Below are 16,904 nucleotides of genomic sequence, written 5' to 3' on the forward strand. Positions count from 1 at the left end.
CTTTCAGGGCTGTAGAGGTCCTTTCTAGGTGCTGATCCACCATCTGGTCTGGATATATACTGGATCCGGGTGACTGCAGTGACCCTTTGATCTGGATCCAGACTGGATCTGGTGGCTACGGTGACCTCGTAATAAGAGAGAAACAGACTAATATTAGCGTAGATGCCATTCTTCTAATGATGTAGCAAGTAAATAGGGTGTTATGTGAAGTTTTCCCAGTTCCAGTTTTCCTAATTAATGCAGCCTAAAAATCCTTTAACGGATTTGGATTTTAAAAGCATATTAGTATGTTATGTGTAAGCCAGGTTAAAGAGATGGGTCTTTAATCTAGAATTAAACTGCAAGAGTGTGTCTGCCTCCTGAACAATGTTAGGTAGGTTATTCCAGAGTTTAGGCGCCAAATAGGAAAAGGATCTGCCGCCCGCAGTTGATTTTGATATTCTAGGTATTATCAAATTGCCTTAGTTTTGAGAACGTAGCGGACGTAGAGTCAAGTCAAGTCAAGTCACCTTTATTTATATAGCGCTTTAAACAAAATACATTGCGTCAAAGCAGCTGAACAACATTCATTAGGAAAACAGTGTCAATAATGCAAAATGATAGTTAAAGGCAGTTCATCATTGAATTCAGTGATGTCATCTCTGTTCAGTTAAATAGTGTCTGTACATTTATTTGCAATCAAGTCAACAATTTCGCTGTAGATGAAGTGACCCCAACTAAGCAAGACAGAGGCAAAAGCGGCAAGGAACCGAAGAGAGAAACAGACAAATATTAGTGTAGATGCCATTCTTCTAATGATTTAGCAAGTACATAGGGTGTTATGGGAAGTGTTCACGGTTTCGGTTTACCTAATTAATGCAACCTAAAAATCCTTTAACGGATTTGGATATTAAAAGCATATTACTATGTTATGTGTAAGCCAGGTTAAAGAGATGGGTCTTTAATCTAGATTTAAACTGCAAGAGTGTGTCTGCCTCCCGAACAATGTTAGGTAGGTTATTCCAGAGTTTAGGCGCCAAATAGGAATAGGATCTGCCGCCCGCAGTTGATTTTGATATTCTAGGTATTATCAAATTGCCTGAGTTTTGAGAATGTAGCGGACGTAGAGGATTATAATGTAAAAGGAGCTCGTTCAAATACTGAGGTGCTAAACCATTCAGGGCTTTATAAGTAATGAGCAATATTTTAAAATCTATACGATGTTTGATAGGGAGCCAGTGCAGCGTTGACAGGACCGGGCTAATATGGTCATACTTCCTGGTTCTAGTAAGAACTCTTTCTGCTGCATTTTGGACTAGCTGTAATTTGCTTACTAAGCATGCAGAACAACCACCCAATAAAGCATTACAATAATCTAACCTTGAGGTCATAAATGCATGGATTAACATTTCTGCATTTGACATTGAGAGCATAGGCTGTAATTTAGATATATGTTTGAGATGGAAAAATGCAGTTTTACAAATGCTAGAAATGTGGCTTTCTAAGGAAAGATTGCGATCAAATAGCACACCTAGTTTCCGAACTGATGACGAAGAATTGAACGAGCAACTTTCAAGTCTTAGACAGTGTTCTAGGTTATTACAAGCAGAGTTTTTAGGTCCTATAATTAACACCTCTGTTTTTTTTTCAGAATTGAGCAGTAAGAAATTACTCGTCATCCAGTTTTTTATATCGACTATGCATTCCATTAGTTTTTCAAATTGGTGTGTTTCACCGGGCCGCAAAGAAATTTAAAGCTGAGTATCATTAGTGAAAGCTAACACCATGTTGTCACGTTACGAGGCGCTTGAAAGACGGCGAGAGAACCAATTGCAGGTAAGTAATATTTATTCAAGGGATAATCCAGAGGGGTAAACAGTCCAGGCAGGGGTCGAAACCAAAACATCCATTCACATAAAAACAAGACACGAAGACAAGGCAAGGCAAGACAAGGCAAGGATGACGGACATTAAATAACCTGACATTAAACAAGGACTCCGTAACACAGACTAAGACAGACTGGGTATTTATACACAGAAGGATAATGGGGAAACAGGAGACAGGTGGGGGGAACAATCAATTACGCAACAAGGAGGAAGGTGACCATATAAGGGAACAGGAAGTGATCTGGGACAGACACCGTGAGAAGGAGGACATCTAGTGGAACCCCGGGGAACAACAACCCAGACACTGTGACACATGTTTCCTGATGATATCTCCCAAGGGTAACATATAAAGCGTGAAGAGTAGCGGCCCTAGTACTGAGCCTTGAGGTACTCCATACTGCACTTGTGATCGACATGATACATCTTCATTCACTTCTAGGAACTGATGGTGGTCATATAAGTACGATTTAAACCATGCTAATGCACTTACACTGATGCCAACAAAGTGTTCAAGTCTATGCAAAATAATTTTGTGGTCAGTTGTGTCAAACGCAGCACTAAGATCCAATAAAATTAATGTAGAGATACACCCACGATCAGATGATAAGAGCAGATAATTTGTAACTCTAAGGAGAGCAGTCTCAGTACTATTATATGATCTCAGTACTATGATACGGTCTAAATCCTGACTGGAAATCCTCACATATACCATTTTTCTCTAAGAAGGAATATAATTGTGAGGATACCACCTTTTCTAGTATCTTGGACAGAAAACTGAGATTTGAGATTGGTCTATAATTAACTAGTTCTTTGGGGTAAAGTTGTGTTTTTTTTTTTTTTTTTTTTTTTTAATGAGAGGCTTAATAACAACCAGTTTTAAGGTTTTGGGGACATATCGTCATGACAATGAGGAATTAATAATAGTCAGAAGAGGATCTATGGCTTCTGGAAGCACGTCTTTTAGGAGCTTAGATGCTATAGGGTCTAACATACTTGTTGTTTGTTTAGATGATTTAACAAGTTTATACAATTCTTCCTCTCCTATAGTAGAGAATGAGTGGAACTGTTCCTCAGGGGGTCTATAGTGCACTGTCTGATGTGATACTGTAGCTGACGTCTGAATGGTTGCAATTTTATCTCTAATAGTATCAATTTTAGAAGTAAAGTAATTCGTAAAGTCATTACTGCTGTGGTGTTGGGAAATGTGAACACTTGTTGAGGCTTTATTTTTTGTTAATTTAGCCACTGTATTGAATAAATACTTGGGGTTATGTTTGTTTTCTTCTAAAAGAGAAGAAAAATAATCAGATCTAGCAGTTTTTAATGCTTTTCTGTAGGAAATGTTACTTTCCCGCCAAGCAATACGAAATACCTCTGGTTTTATTTTCCTCCAGCTACGCTCCATTTTTCGGGCTCCTCTCTTTAGGATGCGAGTATGCTCATTATACCATGGTGTCAAACTGTTTTCCTTAACCTTCCTTAAGAGTTGAGGAGCAACTGTATTTAAAGTGCTAGAAAAGAGAGAGTCCATAGTTTCTGTTACATCATCAAGTTGTTCTGAGGTTTTGGATATGCTAAGGAATTTGGATACATCAGGAAGATAACTTAAAAAGCAGTCTTTTGTGGTAGAAGTAGAAGTATTTACATTTTTGGCTATATGAAGTTTGCACTAAATAATGATCTGAGATATCATCACTTGGCTGCATAATTTCAACACTATCAACATCAATTCCATGTGACAGTATTAAATCTAGAGTATGAATTTTCGACAATGAGTAGGTCCTGAAACGTGTTGTCTAACCCCAATATAGTTCAGAATATCTATAAATGCTGATCCCAATGCATCTTTTTCATTATCAACATGGATATTAAAATCACCAACTATTAAAACTTTATCTACAGCCAGAACTAACTTGGATGTAAAATCACTAAACTCTTTAATAAAGTCTGTATGGTACCCTGTTGACCTGTATACAGTAGCCAGTACAAACATAACAGGGGATTTATCATTAACATTTGTTTTTCTGGACAATGTTATATGAAGCACCATAATTTCAAACGAGTTATACTTGAAGCCTGCCCTCTGAGAAATCCTGAAAACGTTGTTATAAATTGAAGCAACACATCCCCCTTTGCCTTATAGACACGGCTCATGTTTATAACGGTAATCTTGGGGGGTGGACTCATTTAAAATAATGTAATCTTTAGGTTTTAGCCAGGTTTCTGTCAAACAGAGCACATCCATATTATGATCAGTGATCATATTATTTACAAAAAGTGTTTTCGTAGAAAGGGATCTGATATTCAATAAGCCAAGCTTTATCATTTGTTTATCCATGCATCTGTTTTTTTTATTTGTTGAACCTCAATTAAATTGTTAATCTTAACTTGGTTTGGATGTTTTTTGTATTTTCTATTTTGGGGAACAGACACAGTCTCTATAGTGTGATATCTAAAAGCTCGTCCAATTGTCTATGAAACCTGTGTTATTCTGTGGGCACCACTTAGACATCCAGCCATTGAGTGATGACAATCTGCTATGCACCTTAATCTCAACCAGTTTAATGCCGGATTCACACAAAGATTATTCCTGAAAGATGGAGCATTTCCCTCTTTGTCTGGAGAAGGCGTTGTTTATGGACCACAACCGGTAAGTGTATTTTATTATTTAAGTTGGTGCATTTAACAGTTTCTGTAACTTATTACACAAAGGGCAACGCTGTTTAGCTTTGTTAACTAGATGTTAGGGCTGCGCAAAAAAATCGTACATCTCCAGCACATGTTCCTGCCCACTTGCTTCTCAAAACTTGTCCAAAACTAGCCCAATCGTGATCCCAGGAGGGCAGCCTGCGCTCAGCTGGTGTCAAATCACAACACAGGAACCGCTGGCACAATCAGAACTCTTTATGTATATCTGAAGCAGGGACTTTATAGAACAAGGAAGACATCAGCCCGTTTTTATGACAGTGAAAACAGCGGTATACAGATAGGTGAATTGTGTGAAAACTACTGTGTTTTTTACAGGCGAAACATGAACACATGTTATATTGCGCACTGTAAACACATCAAAGCTTCAAAAAGCACAAAAAACAGGACCTTTAATATTAATTTATATATGTTAACTAATGTAATTAACTAATGTTAACTTATTAACCTTATTGAAGAATAACCGCAGATGAGGCATTAAGTGCATGACCAACTTAACATTTTACACACAGACCGTATTGATTACATATACAAAAATAAGTTGAGTAAAGAAAACAGGGCACTTATTAAAATAATCACCCTTTTACTTAAATATATGAACATAGAAAACTGCTGTTAAAAGCTTAATATAAGATTTCCCATTCTATGACTAGTAAAATAATGGCAAATTAGTCTCATGAACATGGCTGTATCTTGTTCTTGAGACAGGTTTCAGCGTTAAAGCTGCGGTAGGTAACTTTTGACGCTCTAGTGGTTAATAAACAGAACTGCTTGCATCTTGTGGAAGAACATCGTAGCCGGAACTACTTCTCTCTGTTTATGTCTATGAAGAATCACAAAGGTACTGGGTTACTCCGCCGCTGTATTGGCGGACCACTCTTAGCTGGGAAGTATTGCTTAGCTTCTTTGACAAGCTATCCAACACAGAAAAACTTAAATTGTACCTTTTTTGAGGTGGATGAGACGGGATTCCAGCCGATAGATAAACAGGACAGGTAAGCAGAGCAAGGCAGGCAGCAGGCAGGTAAGTAGGTTGGTAGTAGCAGACAAAGCATGGACTCCAGTAGTCCAACAAACGATCGGTAAGTGGTTGAAATAAATGGTTTGTAAAAAAAAAAAAAGGCACAACTTAATATCAAAAATAATGTCCAAATAGTATTCAATAGTGATTCAATTAATTCAGTATAGATTCTTTAGCGATTCAATAGCGATGTAAAGAACTGTATGGTTAATACGTTCCAACAGCTTCCTATGTTCCTTTTGTTTCAGAAAGGTGAGAGGCGGCCATCTTTATCTTCAAACGTTCTCACCAACTATCAAACTAAAAGTCCCTACCAAATAAAGGACCCTATCTAACAAAACACACCCATGCTCCAATAGCACAACAAATTAGATTAACCTAAACTCAAAAATGGATCCTACAGCCGCGGTACCCCCGAAGCAATCTAAAAGAGTCAGAATATAAACACTTATTATAGGTGCACCCTAGTGATTCAGGACAAGCTAAAAACACGGTTTGGAAAATGGATTCATGGTGTACTCGCTTATTATATTCATTTTTCTACATTTTGAACACAAACAAAGTTACGGACCGCAGCTCTGATTGGTTGTTTTCTTACCGGGAGCGGTCCGTAACTGCAATTGGCAATAGGACCACTGGGAGGAGCCAGAGGAGCTTGATTTTTTTTTCACAGATTATCTGTTTCATATTCTACTGTCAGTACATAATGACAGGTTTAACAAATATGTAAAAAAAATATATATTTTTACAAAAGTTACCTACTGCAGCTTTAAGGCACAATACTGCCTACTGGGACCTCAGCCAGGTACTGGTGCTGGAGTATTTACATGTGGTGTTATCATAAGAGAACTGTTCATTTTATATATTGTGGTTATCACTAATACTAGCTAATACTAAATATTGTGGTATATCCTCACACGACTTTAACTAGTGGTCTGTAGGTAGTTATTAGCATGTTTACATTAGCTTACTCAAACATGTTCTGAGGGCAGAAAGGAAAATGATTGGTTTACAGATTCAACCAATGAAATTGAAGCAGAGGCGGAGTCAGGAAATGTGAACATGTGGAAGGAATACTTCAGACAGATACGTTACTGACGCTTTGTGGGAGGCATTTATTGCAAGGTAAGTTCATTTACCATGTATTTTCATGAAAAAAAAATTAACATCTCTTACATTTCATAAGATAATTAGCAAACAAAGATGCACAGAACAAGTAATCATGGACTAAATATTATATAGCATGCATTTTCACTTGACTGCTTCATCAGTTGATTATACCAAAGCTGGTTATTAGGTAACTGGAGTAAAACATGCTTTTCCAATGCTTCCACGCTGTCTGTGAAATGGATATGAGCAAAAAAATAACTCTCCTTGACATTACTTCAGTCAGTTAGCATTAGCATTAGCACTGCTCTCAGGGCAGGAGTACTCAATATTGATATTACTGTTATTTTACTAAACTATGAGCTGCTCTCAGGGCAGGAGTTTCAATATTCACATTACTGTCATTATTATTGTATTATGTGCTGCTCTCAGTGAAGGAGTACTCCATATTCATATTACTGTTATTATCCTAAACTATGTGCTGCTCTCAGGGCAGGAATATTCAATATTCATATTACTATTATTTTAATTATCTATGCACTGCTCTCAGGGCAGGAATACTCAATATTTATAATAGTCTTGTTTAAATAATCTATGCGCTGCTCTCAGGGCAGGAGTACTCAATATTCATATTACTATTATTTTATTAAACAATATGCAGCTCTCAGGGCAGGAGTACTCAATATTGATATTACTGTTATTTTTAATGAACTGTGTGCTGCTTACATGGCATGAGTATTCAATATTTAAATTTATTCTATTTTTAATGAACTGTGTGCTACTCTCAGGGCAGAAGTACTCCATATTCATATTACTGTTATTTTACTAAACTATGAGCTTCTCTGAGGATAGGAGAGTTCAATATTCACATTATTGTAATTATCATTGTATTATGTGCTGCTCTCAGGGCAGGAGTACTCCATATTCATATTACTGTTATTTTACTAAACTATGTGCTACTCTCAGGGCAGGAGTACTCCATATTCATATTACTATTATTTTACTAAACTATGTGCTGCTCTCAGGGCAGGAATACTCAACATTTATATTACTATTATTTTAATAATCTATGCGCTGCTCTCAGGGCAGGAATACTCAGCATTTATATTTGTATTATTTAAATAATCTATGCGCTGCTCTCAAGTCAGGAGTACTCAATATTGATATTACTGTTATTTTTAATGAACTGTGTGCCTCTTACAGGGCATGAGTATTCAATATTTAAATTTATTCTATTTTTTAATGAACTGTGTGCTACTCTCAGGGCAGAAGTACTCCATATTCATATTACTGTTATTTTACTAAACTATGAGCTGCTCTGAGGGTAGGAGAGTTCAATATTCACATTATTGTAATTATTATTGTATTATGTGCTGCTCTCAGGGCAGGAGTACTGCATATTCATATGTCTTTTATTTTACTAAACTATGTGCTGCTTTCAGGGCAGGAATACTCAATATTCATATTACTATTATTTTAATTATCTATGCACTGCTCTCAGGGCAGGAGTACTCAATATTGATATTACTGTTATTTTTAATGAACTGTGTGCCTCTTACAGGGCATGAGTATTCAATATTTAAATTTATTCTATTTTTTAATGAACTGTGTGCTACTCTCAGGGCAGAAGTACTCCATATTCATATTACTGTTATTTTACTAAACTATGAGCTGCTCTGAGGGTAGGAGAGTTCAATATTCACATTATTGTAATTATTATTGTATTATGTGCTGCTCTCAGGGCAGGAGTACTGCATATTCATATTACTGTTATTTTACTAAACTATGTGCTACTCTCAGGGCAGGAGTACTCCATATTCATATTACTATTATTTTACTAAACTATGTGCTACTCTCAGGGCAGGAATACTCAATATTCATATTACTTTTATTTGAATTGTCTATGCACTTCTCTCAGGGCATGAGTACTCAATATTCACATTACTGTTATTTGAAAAATCTATGCCCTGCTCTCAGGGCAGGAGTACTCATCATTCATATAACTATTATTTTACTAAACTATGTGCAGCTCTCAGGGCAGGAGTACTCAATTTTGATATTACTGTTATTTTTAATGAACTGTGTTCTGCTAACAGGGCATGAGTATTCAATATTTAAATTTATTGTATTTTTACTGAACTGTGTGCTACTCTCAGGGCAGAAGTACTCCATATTCATATTATTGTTATTTGACTAAACTATGAACTGCTCTCAGGGCAGGAGTGTTCAATATTCACATTACTGTTATTTTACAAAACTATGTGCTACTCTCAGGGCAGGAGTACTCCATATTCGTATTACTATTATTTTACTAAACTATGTGCTGCTCTCAGGGCAGGAATATTCGATATTCATATTACTATTATTTTAATTATCTATGCACTGCTCTCAGGGCAGGAGTACTCAATATTCAGATTACTGTTATTTGAATAATCTATGCCCTGCTCTCAGGGCAGGAATACTCAACATTTATATTACTATTATTTTAATAATCTATGCGCTGCTCTCAGGGCAGGAATACTCAATGCTCATAATACTATTATTTTAATTATCTATGCACTGCTCTCAGGGCAGGAGTACTCAAAATTCACATTACTGTTATTTGAATAATCTATGCCCTTCTCTCAGGGCAGGAGTACTCAATATTCATATTACTTTTATTTTACTAAACTATGTGCAGCTTTCAGGGCAGGATTACTCAATATTCATATTACTATTATTTTAATTATCTATGCATTGCTCTCAGGGCATGAGTACTCGATATTGACATTACTGTTATTTGAATAATCTATGCCCTGCTCTCAGGGCAGGAGTACTCAATATTCATATTACTATAATTGTACTAAACTATGTGCAGCTCTCAGGGCAGGAGTACTCAATATTCATATTACTGTTATTTTTAGTGTATTATATGCTGCTCTCAGGGTGGGATTGTTTAATATTCATATTACTATTATTTTACTAACTATGTGCTGCTCTCAGGGCCCATACATTTGTTTTTATTACAGCCTGTGACTGTTTCATTTAGTTTTTCTTTTCTTTGCAGAATAACATTCTTGGAAAAGGCAGTAGCCATCAGTGGTCCCTTCTTGGGGAAAGGACATTTCTGGACTTTCTTTGTAAGCTCCTCTAGTTTTATTTGAGAATCTTGCTGATATTTGTGCTCATATTATTGCTGATATAAGTGCCCATATTATTTCCCCCTCAAATATTATTTTTCATGAATTGCAATATAGCATTTTGTAGATGCAAAAAGGTCTGCAAAGGTTTACAGATCAAATTGCATGACAAATAATGTTTTGTCTTGTAAAAGTAAGAAAACTGATTCTGAACTGCTGTGCTGAAATGAGTGTCAGAAACTCCAATCTCACTTCATGTTACCCGTTACCTTTTAGGTTTGTTTGCATAATGCCAGACTATGGATGCCATCGGCTGTCCTTCAAACATCTACTACTCTAATCTGCCCTCAATAACTGTAGTTTTAGCTGATGCCAAACAGAGCACAGTAGGTTGTAGAAATGGCAGGGTTTAAGGATGTATTATTCGTCATTAAGAAATTGTCAATTTTGAGGAAGTTGAAATGTGATTTTTATGATTTTAATAGTAATTATGATTGCTTGCGCTGAAAAATTTCAGATGCTGGGCAGTGAGCTATTCATATATGTAATGTTCCTGGTTTGCAAGTTTGCTCCACAAAAGGAATTGGTACAGGAAATATATGAAAACGAGGATGTTCATGATTCAATGACCAAAACTAAAGACTTCAGGTAAAAAATAATGTTTTTGTTTTTATATTTTTACTTATTTTTTTCATAATCATCAGTGTAAATTGAAACCAGACTCTTTATGCATTTCAAATGCAGGAAGACGTTGCAAACACTTCTGGAGACTTTAAGAAACTGGCTTTGAGAAGATATCTTGCAAAGCGACCTAGGGCCTGGTTTAAAAGGAGCACGTTCAAACTACAACAGCTAAATGATGCACCTACCTTTTGCAGCGCAATCTTCCTGTGTATTGTACATGCATTTAATTTGCTGCTCTCAGGGCCCATACATTTGTTTTTATTACAGCCTGTGACTGTTTCATTTAGTTTTTCTTTTCTTTGCAGAATAACATTCTTTGAAAAGGCAGTAGCCATCAGTGGTCCCTTCTTGGGGAAAGGACATTTCTGGACTTTCTTTGTAAGCTCCTCTAGTTTTATTTGAGAATCTTGCTGATATTTGTGCTCATATTATTGCTGATATAAGTGCCCATATTATTTCCCCCTCAAATATTATTTTTCATGAATTGCAATATAGCATTTTGTAGATGCAAAAAGGTCTGCAAAGGTTTACAGATCAAATTGCATGACAAATAATGTTTTGTCTTGTAAAAGTAAGAAAACTGATTCTGAACTGCTGTGCTGAAATGAGTGTCAGAAACTCCAATCTCACTTCATGTTACCCGTTACCTTTTAGGTTTGTTCGCATAATGCCAGACTATGGATGCCATCGGCTGTCCTTCAAACATCTACTACTCTAATTTGCCCTCAATAACTGTAGTTGTAGCTGATGCCAAACAGAGCACAGTAGGCTGTAGAAATGGCAGGGTTTAAGGATGTATTATTTGTCATTAAGAAATTGTCAATTTTGAGGAAGTTGAAATGTGATTTTTATGATTTTAATAGTAATTATGATTGCTTGCGCTGAAAAATTTCAGATGCTGGGCAGTGAGCTATTCATATATGTAATGTTCCTGGTTTGCTCCACAAAAGGAATTGGTACAGGAAATATATGAAAACGAGGATGTTCATGATTCAATGACCAAAACTGAAGACTTCAGGTAAAAAATAATGTTTTTGTTTTTATATTTTTACTTATTTTTTTCATAATCATCAGTGTAAATTGAAACCAGACTCTTTATGCATTTCAAATGCAGGAAGACGTTGCAAACACTTCTGGAGACTTTAAGAAACTGGCTTTGAGAAGATATCTTGCAAAGCGACCTAGGGCCTGGTTTAAAAGGAGCACGTTCAAACTACAACAGCTAAATGATGCACCTACCTTTTGCAGCGCAATCTTCCTGTGTATTGTACATGCATTTAATTTACTGGATTTGTTTGTAATTGTAATTGTTTAAAAAAGGAAAGAAGTCATAATTATACTTGATTATTTTATTGTAATATTGGACCTGTAAACTTATTATTTTCTATCACATTTTGGTTATTTTTAGAATTACAGGGCTTAATCTCTCTGCAACAACCTATGAGAACATTAAGTGGTTGCACATAGATTGACACCCAGAACTTTTGAAATCACATTTATGTATCACCAAGTCAACTCAGGACTTCTCTCACAATTCAGATGGCAAATGTTATTCGTATGAACATATGTTAAGAATTTTTGACATTACACCTCAGTGATAACTCATGGATTTGATGATTTATTCACACTGGAGAAGATAGATGTGTGAACCTAGGAACGCGCTGCAGACATGGCCAGTTGCATGGTTGTCTGCTCTAAATAAAATGTCATACTCTTGGAATAATAGATTTAAATGTAATAATATAATATTTATTATTTATTTAAATTTCTGGTTTAAAAGGAAAATAGACCCAATATAGCTGAAATGGTTTTCTTAAATTTTATCTCTCAAAATGATGGGTATTATTAAACATGTGGAGATTAGCATTAATAAGTAAATGCAACCTCTTATTTACACGAGGCAAACAAAGCTACTTCCTTTGCATTTTTAAGTATGTAATTGTAGACCTATAAATATAAAACAATTGTGTTGCATACATGTTACTGCCATAATAATGACCCATTTCAAATGTTTACGTGCTTCTCTGATCTTTTTGTTCTTAATAATCATCCAATCACTGTGATGGAGCATTTCTGAAATAGTATTCTTGTAAACATTTTAGTATTTCAAAAAAAATTGTGTTGTAATATGCATGCAAAGTACAACAGTGAGTATATGGTGTTAAACAATGGTGAAAACGGTTTTAAACGGTTTATTTTGAAATGTTTTAATCTCAGAGATGTGGATTTGGACAGCAATTAAATTACCACATGACCTTGGGATTCGGACTGAGATTTTCATGGGGATTGTGGGAGAAAAAAAGGTAACACTTTATAATAACTGCACACTATTGATAATTAATTAAGCATTAGTAAACAGATAATTCATAATTCATAAAGCATTAATAGACAGTAATAAGTAGTTTATAAATACAGATATAAATGCTTTATTCTTTATTTAAAAACATATCTATAATGTGTTTAATAATTGTGTTTTCATACTTTATTCATGATCAATTTATCATTTCTCAATGAAGTATAGCATTATTTACACACCAGTTATTAAGGAGTTGCCACTGATTCATAAGATCACAAGAAATGTAGTAAATTCAGGTAGTTATAAAGCATTTAGTAGTGGTCAGTTAACTATTTATGAGAGCTCATCTAAAGTGAGGACTAGTTATGCCTTGTAAAGCATTTATAAAGGATATTTAAAGGCTCAGTTATCTTCTAAACAAAAAATGGAAACAAACACAACACAGTGATACAGAACATAGAAATATTAATATGAATATAGAGTACTCCTACGCTGAGAGCAGCTCATAGAACAGTAAAAATAACTGTGATATGAATATTGAGTACTCCTGCCCTGAGATCAGTAAAAATAACTGTAATATGAATATTGAGTACTCCTGCCCTGAGAGCAGTGCATCATTTATTAAAATAACAGTAATATGAATACTGAGTAATCCTGCCCTGAGATCAGTAAAAAATAACTGTAATATGAATATTGAGTATTCCTGCCCTGAGAGCAGTGCATCATTTATTAAAATAACAGTAATATGAATACTGAGTAATCCTGCCCTGAGAGCAGCACATAGATCAGTAAAAATAACTGTAATATGAATATTGAATGAGTACTCCTGCCCTGAGATCAGTAAAAATAACTGCAATTTGAATATTGAGTACTCCTGCCCTGGGATCAGTAAAAAATTACATTAATATGAATATTGAGTACTCGTGCCCTGAGAGCAGCACATAGATCAGTAAAAATAACAGTAATATGAATAATGACTAAACCTGGCCTAAAAAACATCATATAGATTTTAAAATATTGCTTATTACTTATAAAGCCCTGAATGGTTTAGCACCTCAGTATTTGAACGATCTCCTTTTACATTATAATCCTCTACATCCGCTACGTTCTCAAAACTCCTTTTCCTTCCACACGTTCAAATTTCCCGACTCCGCCTCTGCTTCAAATTAATTGGTTGAATCTGTAAACCAATCACTTTCCTTTCTGCCCTCAGAACATGTTTGAGTAAGTAAAACTCCCATCTGCAAATAATTCCACAATCAGATGATCAGAGCATTTAATTTGTTCATTTGTGTCTCTGATGAGAGCTGTCACAGTACTATGATACATTCTAAATTCTGACTGGAACTCCCCACAGGTATAATTTAGCTCTAAAAATGAACATAGCTGAGAGGATACTGCATTTTCTAGTATTTTTGACAGAAAAGGGAGATTTGAGGTTGGTATGTAATTAAGTAATTCTCTAGGATCAAGTTGTTGTTTGTTTGATTATTTGTTTTTAAATGATAGGCTTAATAACAGCCAGTTTGATGGTGTTATGGACATATCCTAAAGACATTGATGAATTAGTAAGGTTGGACAGTGTTTTCTCTACTTCCTGTTGGCCTTCTGTAGCTAATCATAGCTCTGTGTAGCTGTTTTTATTTTATTTTATTTTTTTCTCTATAATCTTTCTTACTATCACTGTCTGTTTGTTTGTTTTTTATATTGTAAAATATAACTTAATTCACACCATATTTCTGATATTATCGATCAATCTTATCAGATTAACTTTGATCGTTCACTCTTCCGTGACTGCAGTACACCTGCAAAGCGTTAGCACTTGTTAGCTTGTCATTAGCGTTTTCTTTTCTCCTCTCCTCTCCTCTCTCACGCTGCAGTTTTCCACAAGTTCATCAAACAACCGCAGTAAGAATATTTCATCAAGCACGGTGAGTAATGGCTTCTCCTACAATTGTTATTTGCACCTCTTGCCACATGTACAGTTTATCTATCTCTGTCGCTGATGAGGGATTCACATGTGATAAATGCAGGGAAATAGTTAGGCTGACAGAGAAGATTTCAGAATTAGAGACACGCATCCAAACTTTAATTGAGGACAGTAAGAATGTTAGGGCTCTAGATATGGCTTTGGATGCGTCTAGCTCAGGGATTCCTGTACATTGTCCGGTTCCAGCAGAGCCCCTGCAGCAGGGCAACTGGGTGACGGTGAGGCAGCATAGTCGTGGGTCAAAACACCGCTCTTCTGTTCCGATCAAAACATTAAACAGGTTCTCCCCACTCAGTGATGCACCCACTGAGAAACCTGATGAAAGTGCTCTAGTTATTGGTGATTCTATTGTACGGAACATGAATATAGAGACACCAGCCACCATAGTCAAATGTTTACCGGGAGCCAGAGCGCCTGACATCTTGGCAAATTTAAAAGTGCTGGCTAATGCTAAGCGTAAATACAGTAAGATTGTTATTCATGCCGGCGCTAATGATGTTCGACTTCGCCAGTCGGAGATCACTAAAAATAACTTTAAAGAGGTGTGTGAACTTGCAAGCACGATGTCAGACACTGTAATATGCTCTGGTCCCCTCCCTGCTTACCGTGGTGACGAGATGCATAGCAGATTGTCATCACTCAATGGCTGGATGTCTAAGTGGTGCCCACAGAATAACATAGGTTTCATAGACAATTGGACGAGCTTTTGGGGCAGACCTGACCTGTTTAAAAGAGATGGTCTTCATCCCTCCTGGGGTGGTGCTGCTCTTCTGTCTAGAAATATGGCACATAGTCTTAGTGTTTATACTTGACTAACTGGGGCCCAGGTCAGGAAGCAGACAGACTGGCTAAACCGACCGTCTGCTAGCTGCCTCCCGTCACAGAGGTCAGTTAATTCTCAGCACATAGAGACTCTTTCACCTAGATATCACACTATAGAGACTGTGTCTGTTCCCCGAACTAGAAAATACAAAAAACGTCCAAACCAAGTTAAGGTTAACAATTTAATTGAGGTTCAACAAATAAAAAACAAATGCAATATGGATAAAGAAATGATAAAGATTGGCTTATTGAATATCAGATCCATTTCTACGAAAACACTTTTTGTAAATAATATGATAACTGATCATAATATAGATGTGCTCTGTTTGACAGAAACTTGGCTAAAACCTGATGATTACATTATTTTAAATGAGTCCACCCCCCAAGATTATTGTTATAAACACGAGCCGCGTCTAAAAGGCAAAGGGGGAGGAGTTGCTTCAATTTATAACAACGTTTACAGGATTTCTCAGAGGGCAGGCTTCAAGTATAACTCGTTTGAAGTAATGGTGCTTCATATAACATTATCCAGAGAAACCAATGTTAATGATAAATCCCCTGTTATGTTTGTACTGGCTACTGTATACAGGCCACCAGGGCACCATACAGACTTTATTAAAGAGTTTGGTGATTTTACATCCGAGTTAGTTCTGGCTGCAGATAAAGTCTTAATAGTTGGTGATTTTAATATCCATGTCGATAATGAAAAAGATGCATTGGGATCAGCATTTATAGACATTCTGAACTCTATTGGTGTTAGACAACATGTTTCAGGACCTACTCATTGTCGAAATCATACTCTAGATTTAATACTGTCACATGGAATTGATGTTGATAGTGTTGAAATTATTCAGCCAAGTGATGATATCTCAGATCATTATTTAGTTCTGTGTAAACTTCATATAGCCAAAATTGTAAATTCTACTTCTTGTTACAAGTATCGAAGAACCATCACTTCTACCACAAAAGACTGCTTTTTAAGTTATCTTCCTGATGTATCCGAATTCCTTAGCATATCCAAAACCTCAGAACAACTTGATGATGTAACAGAAACTATGGACTCTCTCTTTTCTAGCACTTTAAATACAGTTGCTCCTTTACGCTTAAGGAAGGTTAAGGAAAACAGTTTGACACCATGGTATAATGAGCATACTCGCACCCTAAAGAGAGCAGCCCGAAAAATGGAGCGCAGCTGGAGGAAAACAAAACTAGAGGTATTTCGTATTGCTTGGCGGGAAAGTAGCATATCCTATAAAAAAACATTAAAAACTGCTAGATCTGATTACTTTTCTTC

The 16,904-nt window shown here is 36.0% G+C and overlaps 1 protein-coding gene across 1 annotated transcript in view; it reads left to right on the forward strand.

The window, feature by feature from the left end:
* LOC128020216 (uncharacterized) overlaps window positions 1–15,750 on the forward strand; it is a 426,958-nt gene extending 411,208 nt beyond the window's left edge. Inside the window, exon 2 of the mRNA XM_052606997.1 lies at window positions 15,616–15,750. The gene's annotated coding sequence lies outside the window, so the exon portion shown is untranslated. The remainder of the gene's footprint in view (window positions 1–15,615) is intronic.
* Window positions 15,751–16,904: the final 1,154 nt, after the last annotated feature.

This window comes from Carassius gibelio, chromosome A9, assembly GCF_023724105.1.
Source record: "Carassius gibelio isolate Cgi1373 ecotype wild population from Czech Republic chromosome A9, carGib1.2-hapl.c, whole genome shotgun sequence".
In the NCBI taxonomy this organism is placed as follows: domain Eukaryota; kingdom Metazoa; phylum Chordata; class Actinopteri; order Cypriniformes; family Cyprinidae; genus Carassius; species Carassius gibelio.